The 17,346-nt window shown below is 40.9% G+C and overlaps 1 long non-coding RNA gene across 2 annotated transcripts; it reads left to right on the top strand.

Annotated features, from left to right (window-relative positions):
- Window positions 1-12,674: 12,674 nt before the first annotated feature.
- Window positions 12,675-16,437, top strand: LOC120438871. 2 transcript variants are annotated; one of them, XR_005612218.1, is made up of 5 exons: window positions 12,675-12,735; window positions 12,820-12,912; window positions 13,655-13,756; window positions 16,151-16,275; window positions 16,380-16,437. It is a non-coding gene; the product is annotated as an uncharacterized LOC120438871 (long non-coding RNA). The 2 variants fall into 2 exon arrangements; XR_005612217.1 differs by having other exon boundaries at window positions 16,040-16,275.
- The last annotated feature ends 909 nt before the right edge of the window (window positions 16,438-17,346 follow it).

Below are 17,346 nucleotides of genomic sequence, written 5' to 3'. Positions count from 1 at the left end.
GTCGAGACCAAGACGAGACCAAGACCACGTAAAAGTGCGAGACATCCAACTCTAGTCTGGATATACCAAATATAATGTCTCAGAACACTCCAGCTCACATGTTAGTCTGCTCCAAGCATTCCCACAAAGGTCAGTGTTTTGTAGTAGTTAATACGTCATTTTTCTTAACATAATTGGTGATATAGGTTACAAGCAAGTCTGGCGCTGAACAGAAATTGTCGCGCTATGCTCCTTTGTTTAATGTGCATAAATAGTGAATTGTCCTGACACAATATTGCGTTTCGCTTCTGTTATTACCATGGTACATTGACAAAAACATCTACTTTTATTCACAGGATAAAACAGTTGTTTTGTATCACTAATTGTCCAGTGCGATTACAGCACACAATATTATTGTCACTGCTACATTTCTGTAATGCGTACCAGAAATTATTTCCACTACTAATTAATTACCGTTGAGCTCAAAGGTTATATTAATAAACGGTTAACGAATGTGTATTCATGACGACGATTTGTGAGACTGGTCAACTTACCTTTGTTCGTATGATGGTCTTTCGTTCTACACGGTGCATTTCAAGGTCCTGTACCCATCCGTTGGTAAACTGTACCTGGGCTTGTTGCAGTGACCTGAAGTTACTAAACTTCATGAGTGTATGCACTCACTCCAAGAACCGTATAATTATAAATCTGAGCGTGGTGAAAGTTGGGCAGCACGCTAACGTCTTTTGTCCACTCTGTGTGCTCGTAAGGGTCTGACCCTCTCACTCCTTTGATTTTTTCCTCGTATCTTTTCTTTGCCTTTTCGTCGAGTCTGTCTTTGTACGGTCCGGCATTGTTCTCCTTAGTTTTGTACATTCCTTTTTTGTGCGGCAAAGAAAAACCAAGAAGGTATTGGAACCGGAGAATGAACGTTTTGGGGTGCTGCAAATGCTTGCATTTGATGCGGTACTTGGATTGTTTTGCCTCGAGTTCCCGGCATGCAATGCACGAAAGTCACGTGATCTGTCAATGGCTATAGGAAAAACCTTAAATTGAGACCAAGAACACTAGAGGTGAGACATGATCATTAATTAATATTAAAATTAATAAATGACAGATTTAGTGATATTTTCATAAACACCTCCTTTCCTTTTTTTGTTCTCCATTTTCTTTAGTTCGTCTATAAGATTGCTAAACAAGGGGAGGGTGCATCCGGCCTCCTCGGCTGTAATTGGTCCAGCCCAGAGTCGATCATGACCAATTGGCCAATCCAACACCTTTCATTATTTATACCCTTCCAAAAAAAAAAAAAAAAAGTCCATCGGCCCATAAAAACAAAAAATCGCCAGCGGCCCACCGGGCAAATGCCCGGTATGCCCGATGGCCAGTCCAGCAGTGCATGGACCAACCAGAAGGTTTTGAGCAAACAGAGTCAGAGAAAATTTGGTGTACAAATTAAAGAAATCCCTTTACGGATTAAAAGAATCAGGTAGAAACTGGTACGAACTCTTGAATTCTTGAATGACTACCTTGAACAAAATGACTTTGAAAGAAACCTTTCTGATCACTGTGTATACAGGAAGGACATTGAACATGAAACTCTACTGGTTATCATCTGGGTAGATGACTTGATCATTGCGGCTAGCAATGCTAACTTGTTAAATACATTTAAAGAAACAATGAGGTCAAAGTTTAACATGAAAGACTTGGGAAAAATATCCAGTTTTCTTGGGATACAGTTTGTACAGAAAGAGAGTGAAATCAGGACGAATCAGAAGAGGTACATTCAAAGAATGTTGGAACGCTTTGGGATGTCTGAATGCAAACCCAGATCCACACCGTGTGAACTAAAAACGGACACTACTACATGTGGAGGAAGTGATGCAAATGAGACTGTTAACTCAAGAGAGTACAGAGAAATAGTGGGCAGTCTGATATATGCCATGACGTGTGCGAGACCAGATATAAGCTGGGTTGTTAGCAGACTATCACAAACACTAGCTCAACCCACGAGAGAGGACTTAGTAACGGCAAAACAAGTCCTCAGATACCTAAAAGGCACAAATGACTTTGAACTGATCTTTAAGAAAAGCAGTGAGGATCTAGATCTAATTGCTTACAGTGACTCTGACTGGGCATCCTCTGTAAAAGACAGACGCAGTACAACAGGCTACTGTTTTGCACTTACTAAAGAGGGACCAGTAATATCTTGGAAAACAAAGAAACAGCCTATAGTGGCACTCTCAACATGTGAAGCTGAATACATTGGTCTTGCAACCACTACTGGCTCGCCATTTTAAACCCCTAAAGGGTCACCTGGCCTGTAAATAAACAGGGCCAATAAAAAAAAAAAAATCACAAGAATAATACAAAAATTTCTGCCAGTTTAGCTTAATACATTAACTTATTCTTGTGTACACAGTAATTCATAAATAAATAATGTATCTTATCAATAAAGATTGATCTAAACAGTTTAACTGCTATGTGCAGATAAAGGTTGCATAGCTTTAAAACATTTGCTATCCAGCAAATATCAGTCAAACTCAACACAAAAGGGTTAGGGGTTAGGGCCCCTTTCCTGATGGGTGCCCAAAGTGCCCTTTTGTTGAGGCAATTTTTTTTTTAATTTTTAATTTTTTTTTAAATGTGTGTGTGCGTGTGGAGTCCTGTCTTATGGTGGCCCCTAGAGATAAAGCACGTACAAACTCCAAAACACTTGCAAACTCCAAATCACAACGGAAGTGCTCCAGGACGCTAGGGGCAGTGTTGAGCTCGATTTGCAAAATAAACGGCAAGTTTGTCTGTATGGGACGGTCTAGTTTCAGGTTGCCTAGCAACCATGATACTAACCGCTGGAAACGTGTCATACAACTTTGTTTGACAGAAATGAAAGAGAACATATTTTGTTCATTTGTTTGTTTGTTTCTACACGAGCTTTGTGTGATTTGATAAGTATCTGAGGCTGAGACCACAGGACTGTAAAACATGATTTTTGGGCTTCATTTCTGTACTGAACAGTCATTTAAAGATTAGTTAGTAAATAACAAATAGCTAATGTTGTTCATGAGACTAAAGTCATATCACTTTGGTAATGTAACTATAATATGGCCAATATTATAGTTATTATATTAATCATTATTAGCTATTACAGCAGTGAACATGAACTCTGTGTCAAATACTGAGCCTCAGTACAGATTCAAGTTGCAGTTATTTATATTTCCTATCACCTTAAATCTTCACTCAAAGACAAGTATCTCTGACAGTGTATATATAGATGTGTTATATATAAGAGACAAATGTTGTTAGTATATTGGCATTGCTAAATTTGGCTCAATGCTTACATATATGTGTAAAAAGAAAATGTACGAGCTGTGATAACTGTTTCTGATAGAATGAAGAGTAGACTGATATATTAAATATTCCTTTATTGGGTGAGAAAATCAGACCATGTCATAACTGCTTTAAGTCATACAGAATAGATATCAGAGCCTTAAACAGGCTGGCTTCTGCTAAATGGGTCAAACTGGGCAGAAAGTACACAAACACATAACATCCTTATAGAATATGATGTAACACTATATATAGATCAACTTACCTCAGAATATATAAAGCATATAAACAATTACAGCAATATGATGCAACAAACACAGCAGTGCTACTAATCCAAAATACTCAAAGCTTCATAGAACTGAAACAAACATTTATTTTTAGCTCCATCCTGCTGCTGATACATACTTTAGGTTTCTGAATATTAAACTTGTTGCTGCCTTTCATAGTGTGTAACTTGAAGGCCCTGAGTACTTTCTCCCACACTGAAAACACTGGAATGATAACATTATTTGAACATTACCTAATAAGACTGATTCAGGACAGACAATTAGTTATTTTAAACTTTTCTAGCAGTCCTTCACAAACAGGGAACAGTCTGTCTATTCTCTCCATCTGTCAGCTGCTGCTGGCTCTTCCTCCTCCTCTTCCTCACACACTGCTGAGTTTGTCCTGGTGGATCATCAGGGGTGCAAAGCCTCACAGATGATGTGCAGCAGTGGGTCCCTCAGTCTGTCCTCACTCTGGACACTTGCAGTTGTCACACATGGAAATCAAATGTGTGATAAGCTGCAGGATTCAAACACAAGTGTAACTTATAAATACATGTTCATACTTTTATTCCACAATCAGAGAGAAAGAAACAGGAGAGAGAGTGCAGGACAGACAGACAGGTGACAGTCTCAGGTGTATACACTGCTACAAAACAGCACAAGAGAAGGAGGATTTAGTGTTTGTGTTATTACGAGTGCTAAACAAGAAGAGTTCCCAGATGGTCCAGTGGACACATGTGTGACTCCTGTGATTAAAGCATCTTTCTTTCAGCTTAACGAGTGAACCGTCAGCTTGTTCAAACACACGTTAAAGTCCGTTTGGCTCGACACCACCGAACAGAGGCAGCAATATAACATAGCTAACATTAACAGTGCAGTGAATCCTGCTTGTGCTGTCATATTCAGGACTGCAAACCGAGCAGCATCACTGACTTTCAGCTTGTTGTGTTTGTGGCAAGGGCGTAGATTTGGCATGGACGGAAGGGACATGTCCCCACCAATAATTTGATCTCTTCGAGTAAAGAAAAACAAACCCGATAGAAAGAAAAAAAAAACGATCTGTCAACGTCTCATTCACCCAGCGGTGCAGAAAGAGTTAAATTATGTTCTCTTCTGGAGTCCTACCTCATGTGACAAATATGGCCAATGTGATTGGCTGTGCCTTTCAGGGAGCTCTGTTTAGTTTTAGCAGCGGCAAGCCTGCGCTGCGAGGAGGAGAGGAGGATGGCAGCAAAAAGGAAGAACCTGGATATAAGAAAGTATTTTTCAAAGAAACCTGTAAGTCACTTAAAGTCAAGTTCACTCATAAAATGTGTCCGTCATAATAACGTTACAGGCTATGTTAGGCTTTGACCCACATCAGACTAAAATTGTATGTAACCATGAATAACGTGTTTTGGAAACTAACTGCACAACAGGCAGCACTATTAGTTATCTCAGTCTCAGAGTAGCATTTCTAATTTTGATTGAAACTGTCAGAGAAAACGGCAGCCTCGAGCAAGCCAGGATATTAGTTTACAGAGGCTGTTAAAATTATATGTCTAACGTTAAAATGTTGGTGACACAATAATTTCATTGTCGTGTACTGATATTTTCATAGGGTTAATTTTTGAGACAAAATATCATGAGGTAGTCATGATTTTGTAAATATTCCACCTTGAAGTGCAGTTTGCACAAATTGTTTTAAAAATGCACTCACCCTACAAACATTACTGATGAGTCAAGATCTGCACAAATTGACAGAAACACTGAAGCAGCTACACATTTTATTCTTATTGTCATGTATGTCCTATTTGTCAGGTGACAGAAGAACCAACACAAAGCTCAGAGAGTAACGGTGATACAAGATCACAGGTGAAATTGGATGATGACTTGTTGGTTCATTACTGTATTTGAAGCACATGTGCGACTGCATGTATTTGGAATGTCTCACTGTTATTGATCAGGTGACAGAGGCAGCTCTGCCATGTTGTAGCTCGGACAGAGGTGAAGAGGCAAGGTCACAGGTGACTGACTGATGATTTGGTGCTATAGATTAACAAGAGGAGACGGCATGTATTTGGCTCCTTCACATAGTGGCCATTGAGTTGTTGTGTGGGGCACCAGTAGTCCATGTCTGTTGCTGTAACAGTAGTTCATGTTTAGAATAAAAAAATCCCAGCTCACTGATTTGATCGGGGCAATAGTGCCTAAAATGTTGCATAATTCTGCTGAGAGATCTTTTACTTTGTGGTAATCTTAGATGAGTAGTTTTATGGACAAAAACCACCAGGTCATTCAGTGTTCCCTTAGTGCTAATGTATCAGAGATGTTGGTGTACTATAACTGAAGGTAAGTCATTATGCAAATGTACTGTTTATAAGGTTGGGGAAACCTGCAGTCAGCTGAGACAGAAGAAGTCACTTGGATGAGTGACGAAACGTTTCTCCCACAAAACGTTACGTCCAGATGAACAGAATCAGCTTTTGGAAAATTAATTACCTGGATGATTGAGCATGCATCAAAACGATATAACTGAAGTAATGTTGTTAAGTCCTTAAAGTCATATTCTTTTATTGTCATGATTGTATTTGAAAATATATTTATTTTCGTATGATACCTGATTTATATGGAATATGGCTGAAGTAAACTAAGTCTAAAATACTTAGTCATTTGTTTAATAGTAATTTAACATTATATAATTAACATGTAAAACTATCAATTGTAATTTTAAATGGTTTAAAAACGTGTAGATTAGCATATGTAGGCAAGTATATTTCTCCTTTTTTAATCAAGAAGCAAAGACAAAAAGGAAAAAAAAAAGAAACAGGGCAGGGTTCGGTGGTTGAATCAACCGTCCCCACCAATGCCAAAACCAAATCTACGCCCTTGGTTTGTGGATATATGACTGACTTTAATTACGCATAAAATCATCACATTCTCTGTAAGATTAAAGTCATCTATTGAACGGCGTATATTTTGAAGTAAAGGCTTTAAAACCAAGTTAGTACAAACATCGCTAATGTCACATAACTTTGCCGACATGTGGCCAACAGTAATGTTTTAATGTTCTTCATTATAAAAACATTTGCGCATAAATAAGTGACATCATATTTAGTACTTACTTCTGAAAGTTTACTCTTCGGCGGCTCCGCTTCCGTCGTTTTTTTAGGCAAAATTATCCACACCACCTCCGCGCTATGAAATCTGGGATATGTTGGGCCATGAAGGCTACACCGACCCATCCTTAAAATTCAGGGAAATTGAGGACACATTTGAGGGCCGTATTTCGAGCAGCCTTTGAATTGGGACAGCCTTCATTGTGTCGCTGTGACGTAATCGGCCTTAAAATGCGGCCTTTAAGGCTGCAGACCCTGGATACAGCCCAAATCCGGTCATTGGTACTTCCTGGCTTGTGTAGTTACTAGGTAACAAAAGCTCAACACTGCCCCTAGCGTCCTGGAGCACTTCCGTTGTGTTTTGGAATTTGCATGCGTTTTGGGGTTTGCATGTGTTTTGGAGTTTGTATGTGTTTTGGAGTTTGTATGTGCTTTGTCTCTAGGGGCCACCGTACTGTCTGTGCCCCTCAACATTTAACTATTAATCACAGTTTTGCTAAATAAAAGGATCTGGCTTGCATCAGTCACATGATCACCATTAACCAATGTTCGCCCTTGACTGCAGAACGCGCTGGTTACGAGCCGGGAACGAGCTCACAAAGAGCACGCGCATTTTTAGCGGTCCGGACGGAGCTGTAGGAGAAACACAAATTACGTCAGACACAGACTGATGCGACAAAACCAGTAAGTAGCTGCACAGCGTACACTGTAGTCTACAGCACACAGGAGTATTAGCTTATTACGTACACGTTGGTAAGCTGTCTTGTGGCAACTGACTAAACAAATGAGCGTGCTGTGTGTGTAACAGCGCGACATACTTTACCTGTCCTTTTATTAACTGCACATGTAGTGCTGGTCATAGCTGCTGGCTCACTGGGTAAGGCTGTCATGGGTCTGTAGCTCTGTCACCGTTTTAGGGAACATATTTAGTTTTAAAGTAAGTTACAGGGCTTTTCCTGCCTTTCTGGAGGGATTATATTTCACTTAAAACGATCTAATATGCATGTCCACATAATAATGGGTTATTATAATTATAATATTTTAAAAAACACGCTGTATTTCAAAGAACATACATTAAGAAACAGATTATATTAGATTTATATTTTAAATAAGACAAAATTTGGATTTTACAGCAGCAAAATTATTGTATCTCTACAGTTTAAAAATGTAATAAGCTTTCTGCCTGCACAGAGTGGATAGTGAAACAAATGGAATCATCATAAATACATTATTTCATATTTATTACTCTTTTTCCCTCATTGCTTTATTATTGTAGCTCTAGTAATAAATAATAAGGGAAGGATTGTGGATCAGCACCATGATGGAAACTTGTGCCCACAGTATATACAGTATTCTGAAGAAGGTCTAAAATGTTCCTGTGTGTGCGTGCATGTGTGTGTTTTATGTATATGGATTTTTTAAATTATTACTCATAATATAACATTGTCCAGACATGGCTGGTAAGGACATGAGGAGGAAACAGTAGGAGCTGTGTGAGGCTACTAAAGGCAGTGGATCCCTCAGCAGCTGGATTACAAAGAGCACAGGTAACATTAACACATGTACCAGTTGTTAGAGGTATTCCTGTATAAAAATAATAATAAGCACAACTGGAATGTTTTGCTTGTATAACATTTTTCTGTCATCATTTTATTATAGATTAAGTGTAAGAGTTGTTAAGTGTGGATAATTAAATAATAGTTTATTGCAATAGCAAGTTGTGCCTTGTTCTCAGATGGACAGCAAGTGGAGAGTGATAGATGAGATGAGGGGATAGAAGGAGGAAGAGAGGCAAAGAGTGATTCACAGGCAGAGCCTTGTTTATTTCTCAGTTTTTTGTTGCCTTATGGTTCCAAGCGCTGTCACCAATCTTTGCATTTTGTTATTATCTCATGACACTTGTTTAATCAGCTACCATCTCTCCTATGGACTTTTTAATGTCTACAGTCTCAGATCAACACAGCCCTGCCCTCCAGCACTATCAGCAGCAGGAGCAGCAGCAACCCCTCAACAGCAACATTGTACCCATCAGGTAAAACATAGGCTACGTTTGCTTTGCCTCACAACAGTGATACAGTATGATGCGATCCCATATTAGATTCTTGATGAATGTGTGTTGTTGTTATTCAGCCTGGTTCAATGTGCCCCTTTTTAGCTTTGAGCACCCGCCCCTGTAAACGTCTCTGCACGGCCCTGGTGCTGAGGCAGGGTGAGTGTTAACACCGCTCTGACATTACTGTGTCTCTGTGGCGGGAACAACAGGCTCCGTCAGTGGAGGCAAAAATAATCAGACTTTGGTTTTTCAAAGGAAACAGCTTTATGTCGGAAGTTCCCGCACGCTCATTGGATAACGACTTGTCAATCTCGAGCTATTAGCCAATGAGCGTGCGGATCCACAGAAAGACCCGCCTTTATCACGGGACTTTAAAAACTACAATGGCGACAGAAACTCCGTGAGTGGAGTTCAGGCTGACGTCGTGAAACTGTGACGTTTGAGCCACTTCCTGTTCTCAGTCCCAGCGTCCTGATCACCGAGGTTTCTGTTGCTCTGATATCTGATATTGATTATATTGGTAAACAGGCTGTAGCATAAACATCAAACACAGCTGAAGCAGTATTTGGATGGTTGGCTTCAAATGATCTGTCGGTTTGAAAAGTAAAAACAATTTAAAAAAAGGTGAAGCTGTTGCAGGGTGAGTGTGAACACCAGGACTTTAGAGGGAAGAAGAGTCACAGCTCAGCAGAGTTCTTTAACTATCTTAACATACCCATCATCAATTAATAGATCTGCATTAAATTTCCGGTAATCTTTTTTAAATTGCGTTTTATTTTCAGGGTTAAGTTTAAAAGTAATAATACTGTGATCTGTCAACGGGGCTGCTGAGATGGAAACATGTGAAACATATCTATATAGTAAAGTCAACCCAACCACAGTATGGAACGCCAGGACTGCCATAATAAATTAATTAAATGCACCATTAAATAATAAATTAATTGTGACAATAATAAATTAAAATTTGAAATAATTAATTAAATAAATATTTTTTGACACATTTAATTTATTAATTATTTCACGTTTTAATTAATTATTTCAAATTTTAATTTAATTGCCACATTTAAATAATTATTTAACCCTTTAAAGCCGGTCGGAGCGGGCACACTCTGTTTTGCGTAACTATTTTAAAATCCCAGTAGCACTGCAACCGCACAATAATTTTTTTTGCATATGAAACCGGAGGAGTTGTACTTACATCTTATGCCATCAGCTTGTCCTAGGTCACGGTTTCCTTCCACATATAGCTTTGCAAAAACTGCATAAAAAGCGCTTGCAGCAACAAACATAATATTCCAGAAACACGCTTTGCCGATCCGATCAGCTGTTCATAACACTTCCTATGTTAGAATAGAGGTCAGCGCGAACTTTCACATGTCCGCCATGACCTGCCCGAAACCGGAAGTGACGTCATTTTCGCGGAAATGTAGTTTTTTTTACCATCAGGGCCTCATGAGCCTGTACTGGTGTTTTTAAAAGTTATGTTTGACTTTATGACTCTCTGTGTCGTTTCTGGGATGCTTAGGACTCATATTGGACTGCTGGGAATAGTTTATTTTGATGCATATGCTGCTTTTTTGCAAATTTACATTATAATATTTATTTTCGTTTTCCCTGCAGTATATAAAAATTGGTGTATTTCAAAAGTAAAACTATGAAGACACTCAAAATAAATTTCCTGTGGTAGGAAACTATTTTGTGCAACTTTTTTGTATTTACAGTTTTGAGGGATAAGCCTCTTAAATTTCTCTAACTAGAAATATATGTTAAAAAAACAAAAACGATTTTCAATTTTTTTGTAGTTTATTGCACTTTTTTTGCAATTTATGTAATTACTATGCACTTAATCCATACATATTATTAAAATTTGGGCTATAATGGTTGTATTGATGTATAGCAACTTGAAATGCTCCCAAAAATGGCACCACAGTAAAAATATAATCTAAGCTCTGGCGGACTTGGTTCTATGGTAGGTCTTAAAGGGTTAATGGTGTATTTAATTAATTCATTTGGACACAGTTGACTCCTTCAGGTCTCACCATAAATTTATTTTATCTGTCAACCTCACCCATCAAACCCAGGGGGCGGGGTTAATGCTGATCGAGTCAGAACCATTGCTTTGGCCTGGTGGCCATTGTTTTTAGAAGGCGTTACTGCACACCAACAACTGCCATGTGGAAACTAAAAGAACTGAACTTTGAAAAACCCTGTTTGTGTGTCACCAAATACCGTTTTAATACTTTTTTAGCCGAGAATGTAGCGGTTTAATCTTCAGATGTCTGGTCGGTTTGTTCAAATACAGCCTCTTTGCAAAAGTGCTTCGATGATTTCGGAGATGTCTGCCCAGTCTCACGGCAAAGCGTGGGATAGACCCGCTCGCCTCGCAAGCAATCGAGCTGTTATTACCGCCGACAAAGCGCAGGCCCCGGTACACAGCTGTAATAACCTCCGCTGACAATGACTTCTTTTACTGAGGTTATATTTATCAGGTTTTTATTTCCTGATGTTCGTATGTGTCATACGTGTTTCAGTCGCCAATTCTGAATTATAACTAACATTAGAAACATGTTTAAGGAGGAGAGAGAGCAAAAAACTTCGATTAACATCTGATGTTTGGGTTTTTGTTCAATAATCAGCGTGACCTGATAAAGGCATAAAAGAAATAACGTTGGTGTTTCCGTCATGTAGTAACTGTTGGGTTTAACTGTACAAAGGTGGTTCGACACTATGAAACACATGCAGACTTCATGATGTTCGCCTCATTTTTTTATTGTGAATATTAATCATGAGGGTAAACGGCCCTGTACACCATGGAGCGAGGTCAGCATGTCCACGATATCTTCAGCTCTCTGAGTTAACACATCAAACTAATCTAACGGTCATCTACGAATAATTCACGGGTCTAATAATAATAATAATTAGATAATGATTATATTATAATAATAATCTAATAATTCACAGGTCATTCAAAGCATCTGGATTTCTTTAAATTAACTTAAAGAAATCCAGACGTTGTTGGTTTCAGTGTTTAGTCTCATTCACACACTCCCTCAGACTCTTCACACACACTGATTTGCTGACATAAACACACTCCTGTGTGCTTTCTTGGCTTCACACACACACTGAGGACCATCTACAGACTGTGAGCTCCGTCTTCTTTGTCTTTGGAGCTGAACTCTGACAAAGTTAGGAACAAAACTTTCTCCAGCGTGTGAACTTTCCTCCTAGACTCAGTCTGAGCAAGCAGACCACATATTTCTAAAGCAGCACATGAAGGTGTGGCTCACACACACACACAGGTGAAGGAAACAGCTGCAGTATTAAAAACTGCTTCACTGTCTACAAATATATGAACTGAATGTTTCTTTCAGGCTGTAAAAACCTTATTTATCCTCCATTACAGTCCTGCATTCAGAGTATTACTTCTGTTATATTAGTACATGTATTTTATTCTGATGAACACATGAAACTCTGAGCTGGATTGAATCCATTGAATCAGAGTCCAGGACTCAGACTAAACACACTGAATGTGTCCTGAGCTCGGCCGCTGTTCCACAGTAACTGCTGTCACAGTCACTGTTACTGAGTTAGCTTAGCTAGCAGAGCAGCTAGCAGTTAGAGTATGAACTCTGTAAGCAGTCAGCTCGGTCCTGGACATTGTTACTGACATAAAGCTGCTCTCTGCAGCCATGTTTGACCTGCTGCTTTGTAGGACTACAGTAATGGAGGATTTGGAGGCTGATCTCGGCTCTGTGACACTTTTTGTAGTGAACTGATGAAAGCTGCGTCTCAGATGGATGTTAGTCCAACACATCAGACACGACCTCTGCAGCTCTCAGTTGATGTGCACATGAATGATTTGTGTTTCCTCTGCAGGTGAAGGTAGAAAGTGTGTGTGAGCTGATGTGAATTGAGCAGCATGGATCAGTGTGAGGACAGAGAGGAGGAGTCCCTCCTCTAAAAGCACTCTGTGTGGGGAACATGAGAGCCAGACCAAAGCTCAGAGGTGAGATGACCATCTCTAACTGTCCATGACTCTTCTCCATGTCACAGCTCAGCACTCACATCACTGCTCCATCATTATTCACAGGAACCCACCTGGACCTCCACCCAGCTCTGTGTCCTTACAGAGTGACACGTCTGGAGGTTTCCTCATTGAGTTTAAAGTCTCTGCTGCAGAGAGGTGAGCTGTTAGTAACAAGAACTCTCTGATTTAAATGATTTTGATGTTTCCTGGTTTCTAAAATGCATCTCTGTAGGAGAGCAGTGTCTCCAAGGACACACAGGCTCAGCTGTAACTGTCAGTTTTTCTGGTTTTAAGACACATTTGTATTTTAATCAGAGGTGTAAATCTAGACCTCACACATCTGGATCCTAAACTATGATAGAAACAGCTGCTAGCAGTGGGTAGTTTGACTTTGATACGCTGCTCTAGAAAGCAAACAAAGGTTTGTGCAGCTCCTCTTCAGAAAAGTGTTCAGAGAGCAGCTGCTGTATTAGACAAAGGCTCGTCGTGTGAGCCCAGATGTGTGTAACAGCTGGATGAAGGAGAACCATCACAGTCACGTCTCCATCCCGCCTTTATTAATGAACTTCCTGTTGCTTGCAGATGACAGGAACACAAAGTGTTTGTGCCACGTGATGCTGCAGGGTTTGTTAACATGTCCATGATGGTAACATCTCCTCGTCTAACTGCAAACACATGAGCGCTCCTAACGGCAGCTATCACAGCCACACAGGCAGACTGTTTCTCACTGTTGCATTCAGGGACATTTGTTTTCCTGTAAAAAGCTGAACTCTAATCTAAGAGGATGTTACTGACAGGAAACAGCTGCATTATCTGCAGTCTGTGTGATCACAGCTGCTTCAATCACTTTATCAGAGAATTGATCATTGAATAAAACATAACATGTTTGTGTCTGCAGAGGTCAGAGGTCACAGTCTGCAGGATCCAGCTGTCCGTCTGTGAGGAGTGACCGGTCCAAACCTCACCCTCCAGACTTCAGTGCTGAACCTGGACCAACGAGGTCAGAGACCTGTGACTCTTTTACATGTTTGTGTTTTCCTGGATAAATATGACCAAAGATTCATTAAAAAGATAAAAATCTTAGACTTTGTCCTGTAGCGCTGTGTGGCAGGCAGGATTGGACCCAAACACAACAGGATGAAGTCAAAGAGGCAGCTTTATTTCAGCTGTGAACATGCAAACACCAGAAATAAGGAAACATAACTGTAGGTTTGCAGTGAATGAAGCCTCAGCTCGACGCTCCACTTTGTCCCTCTTTTCCTTCTCCAAACAGCCACATCAGGAGTCTTTGATGGAGTTTTAAAATATTTAATTACAAATGTCCAAAGATGGGTTCAGGATACCTGAATCCACAATTATTAAAGCTAAAATAGTTCACAGGGTTTGGACTTTGTTAGGTGACGAGAGAACATCAAAGTGTTTTTTATCTTTAAACAGTATTTTTATCACTTCAGTTGCTCTCACAGCCCTGTTTGTTATTTTACCAGAGCTCTTATGTTTCACTCAGTGCTCCCACCAAACACCTTGGAGGACACGTTAGTGTGATTTAGATTTCATTGGTGTAAACACCAGTCACACAAGCTCACCCATGGAGGCAGCAGCAGGCTTTGTGTTTGGTAAAGTCTGTTGGCTTAAACTAAGAGAGTTTAGTTTGTTAGCACAAAGAGCTGTCAGCTAAAGCCCCCAATGCACTTTGAATACAGATGAACTGAGAAAAACACTTTAAATACAGCAAACAGTCAAACTGACAACATCTTTTTCTGCTGATCATCCACAGCAGTACATTTAGCATTCATGCTAGCAGCAGGCTATGACTGTCCACTCAGCACCAACACAGGTAGGAGTGAGCAGTGATGAAGCAGGACTGTGGGCAAGTTTGAGCTACAATCCTATTGTCTTCTCAGTTTCTCCAAAGAAAAGGGGAAAAATTCTTGGTGTTGTGAAGATGTGAGTTGGTCCTGTTGTCGTGGGGCTGGAAGGATGCTGGCAGTGAGAGGCTTTTCATACAGTGTTCAATAACAGAATGAGAAGAAAGCTACTGCACATGAAACAAGGTGCTTGTAGTGTTTGTTTACTGTGTTTGTGCCACAATGTCAGATCAGTTGTAGATTCACATGCAGACTTGTCCAGTGAAACCAATGCAAGTACTGCAGTACAGAGCAAAGACTAAGCCAGGAGAGCTCTCCAACTTTCTGAAAGTATCAGGATATTTGAGTGATAAGAAAAAGTGGATCATGCAACAATGTCCCTCAGCACACAAAACAATCAAAGCAGAATAAATATAATGTTTTAGATCAAACACTTACAGGGACCCGAAGAGAGAGAACCAACAAAATGTCATGGCTAACAGAGGAACTCAAGCACAGACTGAGTTCTGACAAACAAAAAGGTGACAGTTTATTTACCAAAGGGTGAACCACAGTGCTCTATATATGTACAGTGAGTTGGGGAGGGGGTCCAGGGCTCCAGGGAAAAGAGGGAAGGGAGTCCACACTCACTCCTCTTCAGTCACTCTTGTCCTGCTCTCCACTCACACAGCCACACACGGGAGTCACAGGTAAGCGTCTGTAACCAGGTCCGGGGAAATATATACTCAAAGTATACACAAAGTTAACCCAACTGGTGAATTTAGAGAGAGATTTCTTAGCAAGGAGCTGAGATCATGAACACAGGAGGGTCAATGTCCCAGCGATGAACTGCTCCATGCTGCAGCGTTAAATGGTTCCCAGTAAGCCCAGGTGAATCAGCAACAGGTGGTGTAATCATCATAACTGTGTGGACCAAGAGCGAGAGGCCATTACAAGCTCCACCCAGGCAGGCAAAACGCGAGCAGGAGAGAGCAAAACATAAAACCTGAAAAGCCATCATGAGCCAGCCAGAGAGACACAGAGTTTATACTAGAAGACAAACCTGCTCATCTTCATCATGTTTATTTAAATAGAGAAAATCAGAAGTCTCTGTGTGTCAGACCACGGCTCTACACGGACACTTCTAAGCTGCTTCAGAGTGAACTGACCCAGATAATCTGCACACAGCGGCTGTAAAACAGTGAAACTCATAACTGTCTCTCTCTGATGGAAAGCTTTTATTGTGAAGTCAAGAAGTCTGCAGGAAGTGTTGAGTTTGTATTCATCACTCAGTGCTTAATAAGACAGGCAGACAGGAAGAGCAGCTCATTAGTGTTGATGAAATCAAAGGAACTGTGAGGAACTGCAGTTTGGTCACATCTGGATGTTTTTCACTGACAGTCAATGTTTTTAGTGATAAAGAAATGTGTTCACAGAGAGAGGAAGAGGAGTGGTGTTTGTGAGGAGGAGCAGCCGTCCTGCTGTGCTTTGTGTCAGGACGTCCTGAAGGATCCAGTCTCTACCAGCTGTGCACACTGGGTCTGCAGACAGTGCATCTGCTCATACTGGGACCAGTCTGCTTCATCAGGAGACTCCTCCTGTCCCCAGTATGGAGAAAGATCCAGAACCAGAGCTGGACTGCAGACAGCCAGTCAGAGCAGCTGTGTACAAAGTAAGACTGAACATCTGTCTGCTGATGGACTCATTTCTGAAAACTGGACTTCTTGTTGTTGTTCAGACATTGAAGAGTTTTCTTTCTGTTTTTCTTTCTTTCAGCAGATGTTGGTCTGCAGGAGGTTTTAGATGAACATAAGATCAGTCTGAGGAGGAGATGTGAACGTGTGACTGAAGGAAGTGATGAAACAGGAAGTAGAACCCTCCTCAACACCATCTACACTGAGCTCTACATCACAGAGGGACAGAGTGAAGAGGTTCATACCCAACATGAGGTGAGGCAGCTGGAGACAGCTTCCAAGATGGACGCCCTCCATGACGCTCCAATCAGGTGCCAGGACATCTTTAAAGCCTTCCCTGACCAACAGAGACCCGTCAGAGTGGTTCTGACCAACGGCGTGGCTGGTGTTGGAAAAACCTTCTCAGTGCAGAAGTTCACTCTGGACTGGGCAGAGGGCTTGGAGAACCAACATGTCAGTGTGGTGGTTCTGCTTTCATTCAGGGAGCTGAACCTGATCAGAGATGAGCAGTACAGTCTTCTGGAGCTGCTCCATGTTTTCCATCCAACATTACAGAAGGTCACAGCAGAGAAGCTGGCTGTCTCTCAGCTTTTGTTCATCTTTGACGGCCTGGATGAAAGCAGACTTTCATTGGATTTCACCAACAGGAAGCTGCTGTCTGATGTCACACAGAAGTCATCAGTCAGCCAGCTGCTGACAAACCTCATCCAGGGGAATCTGCTTCCCTCGGCTCTCGTCTGGATAACTTCCCGACCTGCAGCAGCCAATCAGATCCCTCCTACATGTGTTGACAGGCTAACAGAAGTACGAGGCTTCACTGACGCCCAGAAGGAGGAGTACTTCAGGAGGAGATTCAGCGATGAAGAGCTGTCCAGCAGAATCATCTCCCACATGAAGACATCCAGGAGCCTCCACATCATGTGTAGTATCCCAGTCTTCTGCTGGATCACTGCTACAGTTCTGGAGCACATGTTGACTACAGAGCAGAGAGGAGAGCTGCCCAAGACCCTGACTGACATGTACTCACACTTCCTGCTGGTTCAGACAAA

The sequence above is a fragment of the Oreochromis aureus genome, linkage group 3, assembly GCF_013358895.1.
Source record: "Oreochromis aureus strain Israel breed Guangdong linkage group 3, ZZ_aureus, whole genome shotgun sequence".
In the NCBI taxonomy this organism is placed as follows: domain Eukaryota; kingdom Metazoa; phylum Chordata; class Actinopteri; order Cichliformes; family Cichlidae; genus Oreochromis; species Oreochromis aureus.
Note: the sequence above shows the minus strand (reverse complement) of the source record. Positions and strands in the feature narration are given on the sequence as shown.